Here is a 16,059-nt window from a genome sequence, read left to right as displayed (position 1 = left end):
TTTTCTTTGTCTTTTTTTTTTTGTACTGGAGGTACTGGCACAAAGTGTATTTAATTTGAACACTTAGTCTCATGCGTGCTACACAGTAAGCATTTGGTAAATATTTGTTGGAAAAAATAATGAATAATTAAAACAAATCTTATTCTTTTACTAATCCAGCTCTGTTCTTTGGTTTAGTATTCACTCAACAAACATTTATTATATCCAGTTGATAAGTGCTGTAAAAGAAGCCAAGAACACAACTTTAAAACATGTACATGCTTCCTGTCCTCACATAGCTTTGCTATGTAACCATCTGTTTAACCTAGGGCAGTGCCTTCATGCTCCCTTTCTTCACATAAAATGAGAGGAATAACAGCCTTTCTGAATATCTCTGTGGAGATGTTGTGAAAATGAAGTGGGAAAATATGACTTGTAAACCGTTAAGTTGTATACTAATATATCATTGATATACTGTCAGTTAGAATGCTGGTAACAGAAATCTTCACTCAAAATGGCTTAAACCATTAAGGTAATTTGTTAGCTCAAGTAACTGAAAATGCTAGAGGTACACTGCCTTCAGATAAGCCTTGATCCAGTAGCTCAACAATGTCACCAAGAATTCAATTTCTTTCCAGCTCTTCACCTTGGCCTTTTTGGTGTCAAATTCTAAGACTTACTCCCCTTAGGGTCCCCGATGGCTTCCAGTAGCTCTCGGGGCTGGTACTCCCTCATTCCAGTCCAGAAGAGAAGAATGAGCAACCCTGCCCAGGCTTTCCAAGGGAGATCTGAAGATTCATTCTGATTGGGCACTTTAGGTCACATGCCCCCTCTGCACCAATGTCTGTGTCCAGAGGAATGAAAGGCAGTGATTGGCTTAGCCTAGACCACACACCCCACCCCTGAAGATGGAGGTGAGATCGGCTTCCCTGTAATCTCATGGATCCCCCGGTAGAAAGTGGTTGGCTGCTGTGTAGAGACTGAGGATGGAGTGGAGAGGATGATGAATATGCAACCAACAAACTGTCAGATTAGCTGATTTGAGGCAAGCGTCAGCCAATAATACAGCCCAAAACCCATTTTATGGCCCCAGGTGAACTGAAATAAAAAACTCAATATTTGGAAAAATTAGAGGCATGAATAGACATATACTTTATAAATGTATATAAAAGCTATAGTTATATACATAGTGCTCTGAAACATAAGATAATTGACAGAATCATTGACATAATACACTATTTTACTCCAAATAGTGGCCATAGAGTTTAAATGAATTTTTGACATTTAGAAAATTATTAGGAAAAAAATAGTCTGCCTTTCTGATGATAGATAATTTCAATGATTTCTTTTTTAATTTTCCTATGTAAACCTCTTCTTCAAATCACTAATTAGTCAGATATGATTATCTCTCATTTTTTAAAGGGATAAAAGGCTCTCACCTTTGACTAATCTATCTGAATAAGGCTGGGCCACCCCTAGGCCAGTCTCATACAGTGATACACCCAAAGGAAGAGAAAGTCCCAATCCTTAGAAGTTTTGAAGAGATGTAAATCTGCACTGAAGGTGTCTCAAAGGTGCTAAGGAAGACCTCACAGAGCAACACACAGAAAAACTTCCAACAATCCTTTGTACTCAACCATCCCTCAGCCCCACATGGTCATGAGACAAACGGGGTTCCCCACCTCGTGTGCTTCTGGTATCAGGGCCATATCCACAGCCAGGAGAGTTCCGCAGAAAGGAATTATAAAGAACCTGTTCCACAGGTGAGACTTATAGCCATTATATTCACCACACACTTAGAGTATTTTGGTTTAGGGTGAGGGGACCCACCTTACTAGGTCATCAGAGAGAACATGAAGACGTAGATGGGCTTAATAAACAGAGCTGGCAATGGCATCATAATTTATTGAGCTCGGAGAATGTCAGTTCCCTGCAAATGAACTGAGATCCTGTCTCTTAGGACCCAAAACGGACATTTCAAGGAGGGTCCAAAAGGGGTCCTAAGTTTCTAAACGGAAAAATAGCACTCTGCCACTACTGGAGGGAACAGGCTATTGGGATTATGGTGCCAACTATCAAGGCTACTGTGCTGCTGACGCTAAGCCACCACACTAACACTGGTGAGTGGTTTCCACACTGCGCTCTGGAGAGCCTTGGGTGTTCCTTGCAGCCTCCTCACAGGCCACTGTGAAAGAGAAGGGGAGTAGACCTCTGGAGTCTCCACGGCCGCTTCAGCCAAAGTGCTTCACGCTATCTCTGTTACATCTCGAACTTCTGTGTAAGGTTTTATTTGAAGGCTTCATTTTCAAGATGGCGGCCACAGGGTGTGTCTTCACTTACCCTTTGAGGGTCAAGGTGATTCAGGGGAGTTGCCCTCACCCTCCCTGACGGGCATCGTCTGTCCTGTCTGCCATCTGAGATGGGACAGGAGAGATGACCTGTCAGATAGACGACCACAGGGAAGGGGCCAGATACCTCCTCCTTCAGCCTCCCCAGGCCAAGCACTCACTGGGAACGGGTCCTTTATGGGGCCTCACACATGCACAGGGGAAGAAGGGGCTTGGGCATCCTCCCTGGAAAGTATCTCATTGCCTCACTCTCCTCCCCGTTCTCTCCATCTCCCTTGGAGTCTTCTCTCTCTCCAGCTCCCCTTAAACTCTTTTAAATTCCAGTAAAATAAACTTAACATAAAATTTCCATTTTAACCATTTAAAATTTTTGAATTTTTAAATTGTGGTAAAATACACATAACATAAAATTTGCCATCTTACCCATTTTTAAGTGTACAGTCAGGGGTATTAAGTGTATTCACATTGTTGTGCAACCATCATTACTGTGCATCTCCAGAACTTTGTCACCATCCCAGACTGAAACTCTGTGCCCATTAAACAGTAACCCCCATTTCCCCCTCCTCCCCCAGGCCCTGGCAACCACCATTTTACTTTCTGTCTCCATGAATCTGACTAGTCTAGGTACCTCACCTTAGTGGAATCATACAGTATTCGACTTTCTGCATCTGGCTTATTTCAATTAACGTATGTTTTCAAGGCTCATCTATGTTGTAGCATGTGTCAGAATTTCCTTCCTTTTTAAGGCTGGACGATATTTCATTGTATGGATATACCACATTTTGTTTATCCATTTATCATCAATGGACATTTAGGTTGTTTCCACCTTTTGGCTATTGTGGACAATGCTGCTATGAACATGGGTGTACAGATATTTGTTTGAGTTCCTCCTTTCAATTATTTCATGTATATGCCCAGAAGTGGAATTGCAGGATCACATGGTCATTCTATGTTTAATATTTTGAGAAACTGCTATACTGTTTCCCACAGTGGCTGTACCATCTTCCATTCCCGCCAGCAAGTTATTTTCCCACACTTGTTATTTTCTGGTTTATTGAAGGTTTTTCTTTTTTTTTGTTTTTTATAATAGCTACTCTAATGGGTGTGAAGTGACAGCACATTGTGGTTTTGATTTGCATTTCCCTGGTTATTAGTGAATTAAACACTTTTTCTTGTGCATGTTGGCGTTGGTACGTCATTTGGAGAAATGTCTATTGTAGTCCTTTGCCCATTTTTTATTCAAGTTGCTTGTTTTTTTGTTGTTGAGTTGTAAGTGTTCTTTATATATTCTGAATGTTAGTCCCTTACCAGATAGGTGATTTGCAAATATTTTCTCTCCCTCCGTGGGTTGCCTTTTCATTCTGTTGATTGGGTCCTTTGAGGCACATGAAACCCTTTCCTTAAGACTTCCCACTGGCATCCAGCCCTTCTCTCAGGCTCCCCTGCACCCCCCATGGGGTTAGCTGGTGTTGGGGGTTTCCTTGGCCCTGTATCCTGCTGCCTCCCCGGGTGGGCTCCATCTTGGCAGTGGTGGGGAATGGTGGGTGTTCCAGCTCCCTTGGATTTCAGCCTGCCCTCCTCCCCGCACCGAGCCGCAGTGCTGCCCCAGGCTGTCTCCTAACGCACCTACCTGAAGCTGACGACAACATCCTTCCTTGAGGATTTGCTAACAGCTTTGTAAAAATATGGAAAGGGCTTGTGAGCTTATTTCAGAGACAATTTTTTTTTTAAGAAAAAGCAACCTACATTTTTTAAAATCTAGGAGATGTAACAATTCCTCGGCCGCAGCCTGAAGGAAAGGGCTCTGATGAAGAGTGATTGGCAGCAAGTGAACAAGATAAAAGGGCAAGTCTCTCTGCTGAAGCCTAGGAGGGCAGACAGTGGGGTCTGCGCAGGCCCCCCGAGTCAGGGAACACACCTGTGGGCCCCAATCCAGCCCCCACCCACTCTGGGAAGCCTCTGGGGGGTCCAAGCTGGTCGTTGTCCTGTGTTGGGCGAGGCCACCTGATGCAGAGGGGAGCACAGCAGAGCAAGGAAGCAGACCGCTGTCCGGGTTCAGCTCAGCTGCTGGGAGTCAGGCCATAACTTCCCGCCTCGTGCCTCAGTTTCCTATAGAGAAAATCAAATCAATAATTGTTACAAAATTCTAAAATCTTACTTTTTTGTTATGTGATACAATTTTCGCCATGCTTCGTGTGCATTTATCCAATTTAAAAAAATACTACAGAGCAAAGCACTTTGAAAGGAACAAAATGCTTAACATATGTACGGAATTCTTTTCTTGCTTTGAAAACTGCTCTGGGTGGTTCTGCTATTGTTTGGTTAAGAGAATTATACCATTTGGAGACATGGTCCCTTATCTTGTGTAGACTGAAAGGCAATTAAACAATTTTTCATGTCAGAATCTGAGGTAAGAGAAGGCTGCTTCAAAGGGTCCACTTGACACAGTGAAAGGCAGTTGAGTAGAAACAGAGAGCAGTACATACCCACTCCATATGGCCCGAAGCAAGAATTTCAAACTCATCTGGGGGAGCAGGAGACAGAAATAAAAACATTAGCTCTTTTGCTCTGATTTCTCTCAGTCACTTTCCGAATAGCCTTTGGACGCCATCCATTCCTTTAAACAGAAAGCAACTCAGAGCCTCCGAGGATGTCTTTTACTCTGTGTGTAGGGACTGTTCAGTCATGAATCAATGTCTTTTTCCAAGAGAAAGGTGCCAGCAGCAAAAGTCGGTCATAAAAAGGACGTTAAACTTTAGTATTCTCTTCATTGTCCCCTCACCCACCCCACAGCCCGGCAGCCAGGCAGCCTGGACTCCAGCATCCCTGGCAGAATATAAAGTTAATAGCAAATATGTTTCCACGTAAACCAACGCCACCCCCACTACCACCACCACACCCTCCACTCCCACCACCACACCCTCCACTCCCACCATCGCCCATGCAATCCACCCCAAAGCCCAGTGTCTCCCTCAGCCTCTTGCTTTTCATCCCTGCCTGCTATTGCGCTCCAGTGCCCAGCGGGTAGAAACCTTCCCCGGACTTGCCCTGTTGATATGAGTGGGCCTGTCCTCCACTCACATGTGTGGTCTCTATACAGCCTGGCCCCTCGTGGAGCAGCCAAATAAACAGTCCTACAAACAAAGGGAATTTCAAAAGAACGCCAATGTTTTATTCATGTCCCCCCAAATCAAAGGGGATCCATAGACACAGTCCACAACATGCTCTACGGAAGTGTCCTCTGTACCTTTCCAGCCTGCGCCACAGTGCCTCACTCCACGGCTCCACCCTAAACTTGTGCAAACGCCCAGCCCCCGCCTCTTTTCTCACCCTCTCCCTGCACTCAGCTCCCGCCAGTTTCAACCACTGCAGCTCGACAAGTGTCTGCCCAGCGGGTTTCTTGCTTTTTCCAGGAGGCATGGGCAGCAATCGGACTTGGCTGTGACCTGGGCGGCTGGCAGGCTGAGTGGGCGGAGGCTGAGAACGCAGGTCCCGCACAAGTGATTGTATGAGCCTTAAGTTCCTGTAGTTCCTGGGCCTCCTCCAAGCCATCAAGCTAGGAGTAGTGACAACTTCAAAGTCTGAGTTACCACCCAGACGTCTGGGTGGCATGGCAGCACAGAGCAAAGCTTGGTTTGACAGATCTGGAGAACATTAAAGAAAGTTCTCCTTACTGCCTCCTCACCTCCCACTGTAGCCCGTCCCTGTGCTGCCGTGAAATCTGCTTTTACCAGGGCCAAAGTGGTGACATGGAAGCTTCTGCCAACGGTGAGTTTGTTGTAAGCCCACTGCACGGTCATGCCTCCTTCAGAGCATCATAGAGTCCCAGCGCCGGGTGCAGCTCTGCCCAGAGAACTGGGACGCACCGTCGTGCTCACTTCTGAAATCTTTCTCGTCACATCTTCAGGAAAGTAAAGCGGATGGAACTGAAGAGGGCTGGGGGCAGAGTTGGGACGTCTTTAACTAAATTTAACCTTGGGTTCCAAGGACAGATGTTGCCATTTGAATGAGCATTTGGTGTGCCCAGTAAGCCTTGGTGTAAGACGTGGCTTTTAGCATGAATCATCTCCCTGCTGGGAAGGAGGTTAGAAGTCCAGAAACAAGGATATTGCAGAACCGGACTGTGTGGTTCACTAAACCACAGGAGAAGGGGTGGAGAAGCAGCCGGTGTCCTGCCCAAAGGCCGCCAAGCATTATTTCTACTTGGCTATCCAGAGTCCAAGTGAAATAAAATGAGAAGGTTAAGATCTAAGTGAAAATTAACGGAGGGAAACTGTGCCATTTGGACTTTCTGAGATGTGCTTGCCACAGGAAAATGCAAACCACCTTAGCTATCTCTCCACAAACAGAGCCGAAGAAGGAATGGACACTAATAAGGATAAACATAAAGAAAAAAATGGTGATTGTTGGCATAGAATGGCAAGGAAAGTTGGTGGGATGCCCTCCCTTGGGGATCCTTGGACAAGATAGACGTATGGGTCAGGTGCAGATGTGTGTGGAAACGGACAAACTCCTTTCCCCGGGACTGTGATTCGGTACTGTCTGTAACCCCTAGTTCTCGAGGCGCCATGGTCTGCGTGAGTCATTCTAGGAGTGCAGGATGCAGTAACCACGCTAGTGCAAACCCACTGGCTCCGAGCCCCCACCCGGAGAACCGTGGGTGCTCTGACTGCCTTTCTCCTGGCAGAGTCTCCTAGGTCATGTCCTCTGCTGGTGATTAATAAAGATTCCTTGTCTCTTCGCAGCCTGTGACTTAATGGGCTTAATTTGCCACTACTTCTTTTGTTTTTTTTGAGGAAGATTAGCCCTGAGCTAACTGCTGCCAATCCTCCTCTTCTCTCTGAGGAAGACTGGCCCTGAGCTAACATCCGTGCCCATCTTCCTCTACTTTATATGTGGGACGCCTACCACAGTACGGCATGCCAAGCGGTGCCATGTCCACACCCGGGATCCAAACCGGCAAACCCCGGGTTGCCGAAGTGGAACGTGCGTACTTAACGCTGCACCGTGGGGCCGGCCCCAGCACTTTCCTTTCTCTTCTTTATATTTTCAGTCTTTTTAGTTTTTCCTTTCCCCTCTGCCTACGAGTAGAACTCATTGGATGTGAACCTCTCGTTTGAACTACTGCTCATGCCTGATTTCAATTCTGGTATTTTTGGTGAATTCTTTTCTAAAGTGCGATAAGAAAGAAGCATACAGGAAGATTGAAAGTCTTGCTGTATTTGGCATTTGCGAGAAACAGACCTACCCTATTGCTGGATTCAAATGCTGGCTTCTCCACTTATGAGCTGTGCAATCTTGTGCAAGTTACTTAACCTGTCTGTGCCTATAAAATGGGAATAATAATAGTCCCTACCTCTTGGGGTTGTTATGAGGACCGAGTCCTCACAGAACAGAGCATGGCGATATTACTCAATATCTTAGCTTTCGTTATTGTTCAGACCGCATTTCCTATTTCTTGAGCCTTTATTCACATTTTGAATTGCATTGTAACTAAAAGAAAACTGAGCGCCATCAGCCCATGTAATTCAGTGAGGCCTAATGTCCACCTACACATCAGGCACAGGAGGGATTTCTGCTGGAGAATGGTTGCCTGGATGACCCAGTGGGCGCTTGACGAGACTGGAGGACAACAGTCAGGGTTGGTGACTGCAATGCAGTGAAAAGTCCCGTTAAATCTGAAGAGCAGAGTGAGCTGCCTCCACCCTCTCACCTTGAGATCAGAGGGTCGAGGTGCTGGGTCTCTGCACATCTGTGTCCTCACCTGTAGAATAGGAACAATGGTAGTACCTACCTCACTAAAGTAAGATCAAATGAGACAACATATATAGAGCATTTAGCATAGTGTCTAGTGTATAAAAAGTACATATAAAAAGGCATAGATTTGTTGTGTTCATAGCACCTTTGCTGGAACACGGGGCATTTGCTGTCCAGAGAAGTATGTTGGGTGTCCTAGGGAAGGTGCCCTCATATTTCTTTCAACTGTGCAGAAACTTGTGGTGAGCTCCATCGGGGGAAATTTGACAACAAACTGAGAATACGGGGCACCCTCTTTTTGTTAGAAACATCTCTCCTCTCTCTGTGAGCATCCAGTGCAGGAAGGCCAGCAGCAACACCTGCAAGAATGATCAGGTCGATACGGATACAAGAGTGACCATTAGCATCAGAAGTAGTGGCGGGGCCGGCCCGTTGGCGCAGCAGTTAAGTGCGCACGTCCGGCTTCGGTGGCCCCGGGGTTCTGGGGACTCCAGGCTTTGGGCTTGGTCCCTCCTCTCAGCTCAGCAGTGGACATGATTCCACCCAGAAACGTAACAAAATGGAAGGAGGCAAATGCCCCAAAAGGATACAGATGCAGCTCTGCAGGAGCTTAGGTAACAAAAAGGTCCCCAACCCGCCCTTTCTTCACACAAGAGGCACTGCTGAGTTAGGTCTCGAAGAATCACTGGGATCTCCATGGATGGAGACGGGAAAGACGGACAGGAGCATTGTAAGTAGAGAAAAGACTTCGTGGTGGAAGTGTCCTGGGGTCCAGAAATAGTAAGTTACTGAGAACAGATGAACCAAGGAGGAAGTAATGGATGATTTCAGGAAGAAATCACCCTGGGTTTTTGTGAGATTTAGTAATATTTCCAGCACACATGGGGCCTTCAAAAGCCCTTGGTAGTGGCCTTGGGCACAGAAGTGTTCCATCTGTCTTGGGGGACCCAACCGACCTGTTTGCCAGGATGTCCTGGTTTACACCTGCTGTCCGGGCGTTCCATCTGGTTGGCACGGCCATCCGCTCTCAAGTGGGTCCTTGCATGGACAGTAAACTTCGCGGCTGCCTTGTGTGTTTCTGGCAAATTGAAAGAACCAACAGGTAGGGCCCAACACTTAGGTACTGAAGGTGCTTAAGAAGTCGTGCTTTTAAAAGCCTGTATCCCAATGCTAGCCAAGCGTTATACAGGAGATGGAGTCTGACATAAGCGCCCAATTGCAACCACAGTCAGTTGTTTGAAAAGTTTGAAAGTCAGAGTCAGTTGTTCTTCCCCAGCCCCGCTATTTGGTCTGGGCCCAATTTTATAAAAAGTAACCCCAGCCAATATTATCGCAAAGATGTGCAGGAAAAGCCAGCCCTTTGATAACTAAATAGTCCCGTGTGTATCTGCAGCCAGTGGAGGGCAAGGAAAAAGCAACACGGGTTCAAAACACACACTGACACAAACTGATAAAGCTGGTTTTTATCCAGGAACACTTTGAGTTCAAAACGGCTGAATTCAAAGAAGTTAATTAAAAACACATAGAGTTGTCACAGAGTTTAAAAATCAAATACAAAGTACTTTGAAACAATAAGCTTACTAACTCTGTGGCAGACAAGTCAGCTAGTTTTTGCAGAAGAGCCAGCCTATTTGTATATGGGCTAACATACTCTCAGGAAAGAAAGAAAATTGCAAAGTGTTGGCACAACAGAGAGCACAAAAAGGAGGAGGCAGTTCTAACCTGCCTTTCAACTTGGACGTGGAATCTGTCTGCGGGGCTCCCTCTGGGGCCATGTGCAGGCTCTGTCTTCCAGTGAAGTCTTACTTAGTTGATTGATGCTGTGTTGCTGCTGGGTTTTAGCACAATGTGAAGTTGAAAGGCCTGATGTTAACGCATCTTAAACTTCAAGACTCGCCATGTGCACTCCCACTTGAATCTGACTGTGCTGAGCAGTGCGTGTTACTTGATTGGAAGTCTCACGTGTGTGTTCGTTTCTCCCATTACCCAATGCACATGGTCTCCTCTGAGCATTGCAAATGGGGAACCCACATTTTCTCTGGCTCTCTTGTGATGCTTCTGCTGCTTGCTTATTGGAAAATGGATAAATGATGATAAAAATTATTAACGAGCTCTCCCATTTATTATTAATAACCTTGAACTAATTTACACTATGAGTAGGCAACAAAGAATTAGGACCTTCCCTAATTTTAGATTCCAGATTCCAAACGTTTCATAACTAAAATATGACTAGCTGCATGCAATTGCAAGGGACGTGCAGTGTGAATTACGCACACAGGGAGAGGTTGTTTTAAAAAGTTCCTGCTGGCCAAGCCACATTTCTCACTGCCGCTTTTAACCCTGTCAAAGAAAACCATTCCAGATAGAGAGGCTGGAGAGACTTCACGGTACATTTCAATATGAAAGCTTAAAATTTGCACTCCAGAGTAGGTAAAATCTGATTATGTTCATTTACTCTGTCAGGGGCATCACACTCAGCTATATTTTTAAAGAAAGAAAAACACGTCACTTCCTTTCTACATGTATCAGCTAAATGAACACTTGGAAGTCGATCTGAGGCGTCAACAAAATAAATGCCACATGACAGAAATAAGATCATTTACATGAAAATATGGAGCTGCACTCTTATAAGTGAGTATCTCATTATCCTAATAAATATTATGAAATGTATACACAAAAGATGATCTCATAAATAAAATCTAACATTTTCAGATGCTGAGGGGACCTCACTTTAGGGGAGAAAAAAGATCTTCAAACATGTGTGCTTTTTTCCTAGATAATTCCTGCACAGTTAAAATGTGGTAAATTGAAACAATGGCATAAAATACTCGAACAGAAATCCCTAAGGGAAAGCAAGAAACCATTTACTCTAATTAGTCTGGTAGCTATTTTCACCATCTAGGAATGCTGAAGACGTGAGCTTATTCCAAACACATACCACGTTTATTCAGAAGCCAGCAGATAGAGCACCTGCATGCAAGGTTCAATTCCAAACTATCAAACAAAATACATAAACGTCCACTGAACTCTGACCGTGTGCCAGGCACGTAGAGATGCTGGGGATATAAATGAGCAATGCTCTAGAAGGTTGAGTGGTGGTGCCCAAAAAGATACGTCCACACCCTAATGTGCAAACTGTGAATGTGACCTCATCTGGAAAAGGGGTCTTTGCAGATGTAATTAAGTCAAGGATCTTTAAATGAGATCATCCTGGGTTAGCCAGGTGGTCCCTAAATCCACTGACAAGTGTCTTTATAAGAGGCACACGGAAGAGAGGCACACAGGGAGAAGGAGAAAGCCATGTAAAGATGGAGGCAGAGGTTGGAATGAGGCAGCCACAAGTCAAGGAACGTCTGGAGCCACCAGAAGTTGGAAGAAACCAGAAAGGATTTTCCCCTAGAGCGTGGCCCTGCCACACCTTCACTTCAGACGTCTGGCTCTAGAACCATGAGAGAACAAATTCTGTTGTTTTAAGCCACCAAGAGTCTGGTAACTTGTTCCAGCAGCCCTAGGAACCTAACACAGATACCACCCCAACATCCAGGAGCTTAAGGACAATATGCAGGGCAGGGCAAAGTCAGACAAAATTTACCTTATAAGGAACTTCTCCACAACACAGAAAACAATAAGCAGAAAATTAGAGAAATTTAATGTATGTGTGATTTTTTAAAAGTTCAGGTTAGATGAGGACTCCCACGAGCATCCTTGGAGCCACCAACCCCAAGCGCGGGAGTCCCGGCTGTCTGGGGTTTGGCACGCAGCCTTGGCACTCTGACTTTCCCAACGGAGCTGGACTCGTCTTCACCAAAGGCCCTGACAAGCAGGCTTGAGCAGGGGCGCTTTCCTTTCACAGCTTCTTTGTACACATCTCGTGTGGAAGAAGGGACCTGAATGCTAATGTGCATGCTGCACTAGCCTCCATTGGGCCTCGGCTACACCTGGGGCGGGTTCAGCTATACCGGGTGTGTCTGGCACACAGGTGAAATGGACAAGGCTGAAGATGGAAGCAGTGCTAAGAAAGTTCTTGGAGAAAATTCCTCCCTAAGCAGGAATCTTACCCGGAGGCCCAGCATCAGCTTCCAAGGCCCATAAACTGCGGAGTGTGTCTGTGAAACGCTGCCTGTGCGCATGTGCTTTTCTGAGCGAGGCTTCAGGGCTTTTATTGCCTTTTCCGAAGGCTCTGTGATCCCCCCCCCCCACCCCGAAAAGTTAAGAAACCGTGTCCTAAGAATCCAGAGGAAGACTCAGTGAGCACAATCCATTAGGGAAGCCTCAAGTGTCAGAAAAAGCAGGCATTCTGGGTACAGAGATGCGGCCTTTCCTCAAGGGGGCTCCTGGAGCCCGGGACGAGGCTAGTCTGAGGGAATAGGGGAAGACCATGAGCAACACGGAAAGGCTGGGACATGGAGGCCCCAGCGGGACTGACACAGCACAGAAGGCCGTTCTCCACCCCTCGGCCCACCCAGCATCTTCAGGAGCCCCCCATGAAGAATGGCTGCACCCCCGGGGCACAGCCCACATGGCAGCCCTGGAGACACCCAGGAATCTGGAGTGGAGCTTCAGGAGGCTGAATTCCTGCCACAGCCTGGAGAGGACAACGGGGTCAGCAGAACTCAGGTTGCAATGCTTCCCTAACTCGTTTCCACCCATGGACCCAGGAACATCCGGTAGGACACAGGATTTCCACCCCTAAAACACTATATAAATACATTTACGTCTATCAATCAATTCTCCTCACCCTGGTGACAAATTTTAGTACTTAGTCCCATTTGAGAAAATTCCCTGGATTCCTGCTCAGATTCTTGCGACCAAAACGGTAAGGAGAACAAGGCTCGCTCCCTCACGTGCTCTGAGGGCCGGGCTTTCCCCCAGCGTCGGGGTGGCGGAGGGCTCTGTGCACGTGGGGAGCACGGGGGACATGAGAACACACACGGTGCTGCCAGCCTGATGGGACGGTGTTTCAGGCCCCTGGCAGACGGGGCCGTGGGCGATGGCAGGCGAGCAGGGCCGCCTACCCTCTGGAGCTGTTGCCGCTGGCGTCTCTGCTCCAGACGACAACAGTTTACCCAGAGCCTTTTCACCGAAGTAAACAAGAAAATCAGATCATTTCTTAAAATACTCGCAAAAAAAAAAAAAAGACAAATGCATAGTTGTTTTTTACAGTCTCAACAGAGGCAGGTAAAGACTAGAATAGAGAGAGAGAATTTTTTTTGGTAAAATGGAAAAGGAGCTTAGGGAGCTCCTATTTTGTGATTTGTTGGAAAAAAAAAAACAAAAAAGCTAAAGCCTCAGCCCTAGTCTCTATTGAAAAAGAGAAAAAATCAGAAAAGAGGAACTTGTCGGGAGAGGAGTGCAGGCTGGCTCTCGGCCCCTCCGCCGTCACCATGGAGACTCCTGAAGGTTCCCGGAATGACTCACGCGATTCGCTGGCGAGGCCTTTGAAATGGAAGCAGCGCCACAGCACAAAGACCAACTTCGCTTGCAGCCCTTGAAGCAGGAGCCTTGACTCCTGACCCGCGGGGATGTGCAAGTTGGGCTGCGCGCTGCGGGGAACCCCTTTCCTTCTTCCAGGCCCTTGCTGTTTAGGGCACTTGCTCGCAAGAGCAAAGGTCAAAAAACGCTTTTGCCTTGAATGGAACTTTTCCACCACTACTGGAGAGATATTGATGTAAAACCCGAGAGTGGGAACGATTGAAAAGGGAGGCTGTGGTACCTGATACCCAGAGGCTGGGGAGCCTGGTGGGGGGCCCCCAGATGCTAGCAAGGGTGGTTTTCAGAAGCACTGAGCTGGGAAAAGGTGTGTGGGAGCCATGGGCCAAGACTTCTCTTGGGCAATTGAGACTTGTTGTCCTGGCTGCCCCTCTGGCTTCAAGAAACTTGCTCAGGTTAGCTTCCTTCAGATCTCAGGAATGCAACTCCCCGGTAAAGCGGCCTTGGGTTTCACATCCACCTTAGCAAGGCTGTAAACACAGAGAGCCACAGGAAGAAGCTCGAAGTAAGCAGTCTTCTCCACCCGGAGTTTTATCTGCTGAATGCCTCTAAAATCATCAGGGGCAATGAGTGGTGCTGAGAAAAGCACCCGGCCCAGGGCTGCGATGTGCACCTGCCCCTGGGAATCCACGCAAAGAAACACCAGCATGACCAGTGCCTTCTTAAGGAAGCTCCCTTGCCACATATCCAGGGCGCTGCTTTCTCAAGCGCCTCACCAATGTAGCGGGGTCCTCTGGATCCTGGGCACAAGGTGTACCCTTGGGGCCACGCCAGTACCTGTGCCCTTCCATCACGGCGCCTGTTCCAGGCCTCACGCTCCCACGGGCGGAGGTGTCCAGCTGGGCTGTCCACCCACTCCGTGGGCGCAGCCAAGTCCACCAGCCACAGTGGAAACCTCAGGAGGGAGAGAAAATTCTCAGATCAGGCCCAGGCCTTGTCTCAGACTGAACAAAAGCAATGAGGGAATTTGCCAGGTTCACCTCCACAACACTTTCCAGAACAGAAGTTCACCAGGATTCCAGAGACCAAAATGCCTGGAAACCTCCTCTTCCCTCAAAGGGGAGAACCAAGGGAGAGAGGTATATTCTTTCCTCCTCCACCCTAAATCTGCATCCTGCTGACTACAGACCAGCTTAACCAGGAAAACAAGCAAGAAATAGAGTCTGAGCGAAAGCCGCAGTCGCCTCCCCTCAACTATTTATTCTGATTTCTCGACAAGTGAGTTAATTGGATGGGCCCCCGTGACAGACATTCCATACTAAAATTCATAGCTTTCTGCCAAAACAACATATTGTGTGCTGCTATATTTTCCACGCTGGAACTTGGAGCTGACGTGGGCCCTGAGCAGTTTTATGGGAAAAGGGAGATGGAAGGCGCAGAAACAAAGGCGGCAGCTCCAAGGTTCCAGCGGCCCGGGAGAGCCGTGGCCTCTCCCCCACCCTTTGCAGCAGCCCCTGTTTCCTCCACCGTCTCACTGTTGCTCAGCTTTGCAGGGTTGAGTTCAAAGGGAGCCACAGGAAGGGAAGAACAGACGCCGGTTGTGAAGCATGCCTAGCGGAGGCCTCCCTGGGCCGGGCTGCCCCTGGCACGGTCAGGTTCCTGCTGTGTGGCTCTGTTCCATGCTGTTCCACGTCCCCATCCCCATGCTCAGGGCCAAGCCCACAAATAAGCACCTGGATCTTCTGGACAGTGTGGTGCCCTTTGGCTGCTTCCCGAGGGAGGCAGGGCTGGTCCTGCCCCCGCCCCCCCAGAGGGAAGGGCATAGGCGGGGCAGTCTGGGGGCTGCAGGCACATGCTCACGGCCTTCAGGGACCCATCTGCAGCCTCTGGTACTATCTAGTGGGTTCCTTTCCCTCTCAGCCTCCTATGACACAGTGATGTTTTCCCTCTGAAACATCACTCTCTTGTCATTTTCTGGGATTTTCCATCCCTCTCTGCATTCCTCCATCCATATGCCAGGCTCCCTTAGCATCCACCACCCCTCTGCCTCACAGCCCCTTTCTCTGATCCCCTCACATTCAAGGAGCACCAGGCAGTGATGGCAAAGGCCGGCTCTCCTCCCAGTGCTTGAGCACCTCCCCCCGCCTTCTCCACTCTCTGTAGCATATGCTGTCAGCACTAAGCAGGCAGAGAGAGGCCGTTGCCTCCCCGGGAGACAGCAGCCTGGAGCCTTTGCTTCCCACTGCTGGCCCCAGAACGCTCAGCAGTGAGCCAGCGGATGCCATCCTGGGGCGCACTTGCCAGGGACAAAGGCAAGCCCCCGACTCTGGCCCGCAGAGCCCCGCAGAGCCCACCAGCTCACTCCAGTGGGGGCTCCTAAGCCATGTGGATTCCCCAGACCTCTGCTGCCACTGTTTCCCTGTTCCCAAAGGGCCTCCCCTACATGACCTCATATAGCATCCTTCCCCACAACCCAAGGGGTACCTAATAGCATCGTCTCCTTTCTAGAATGAAACTCCTGGTTGAGGGTTCTTCCCTCCCCCTC

General features: G+C 47.9%; 1 long non-coding RNA gene across 3 annotated transcripts in view; it reads right to left on the bottom strand.

Moving 5' to 3' along the window:
* The window catches only part of LOC139076317 (uncharacterized), a 74,024-nt gene continuing 57,965 nt past the window's right edge, over positions 1-16,059 (bottom strand). For 2 of the 3 annotated variants that reach the window (XR_011527765.1, XR_011527763.1), the window contains exons 2-4: positions 9,041-9,162; positions 4,814-4,851; positions 1-4,436 (exon numbers count right to left, since the gene is read on the bottom strand). This is a non-coding gene — a long non-coding RNA (uncharacterized lncRNA). Of the gene's footprint in view, positions 4,437-4,813; positions 4,852-9,040; positions 9,163-9,806; positions 9,916-16,059 lie in introns of all 3 variants that reach the window. The other variant, XR_011527764.1, reaches the window with a different exon arrangement.

The sequence above is a fragment of the Equus przewalskii genome, chromosome 16 (assembly GCF_037783145.1).
Source record: "Equus przewalskii isolate Varuska chromosome 16, EquPr2, whole genome shotgun sequence".
In the NCBI taxonomy this organism is placed as follows: Eukaryota; Metazoa; Chordata; class Mammalia; order Perissodactyla; family Equidae; genus Equus; species Equus przewalskii.
The sequence above is the reverse complement of the archived record's forward strand: the minus strand, read 5'-3'. Positions and strand labels throughout refer to the sequence as shown.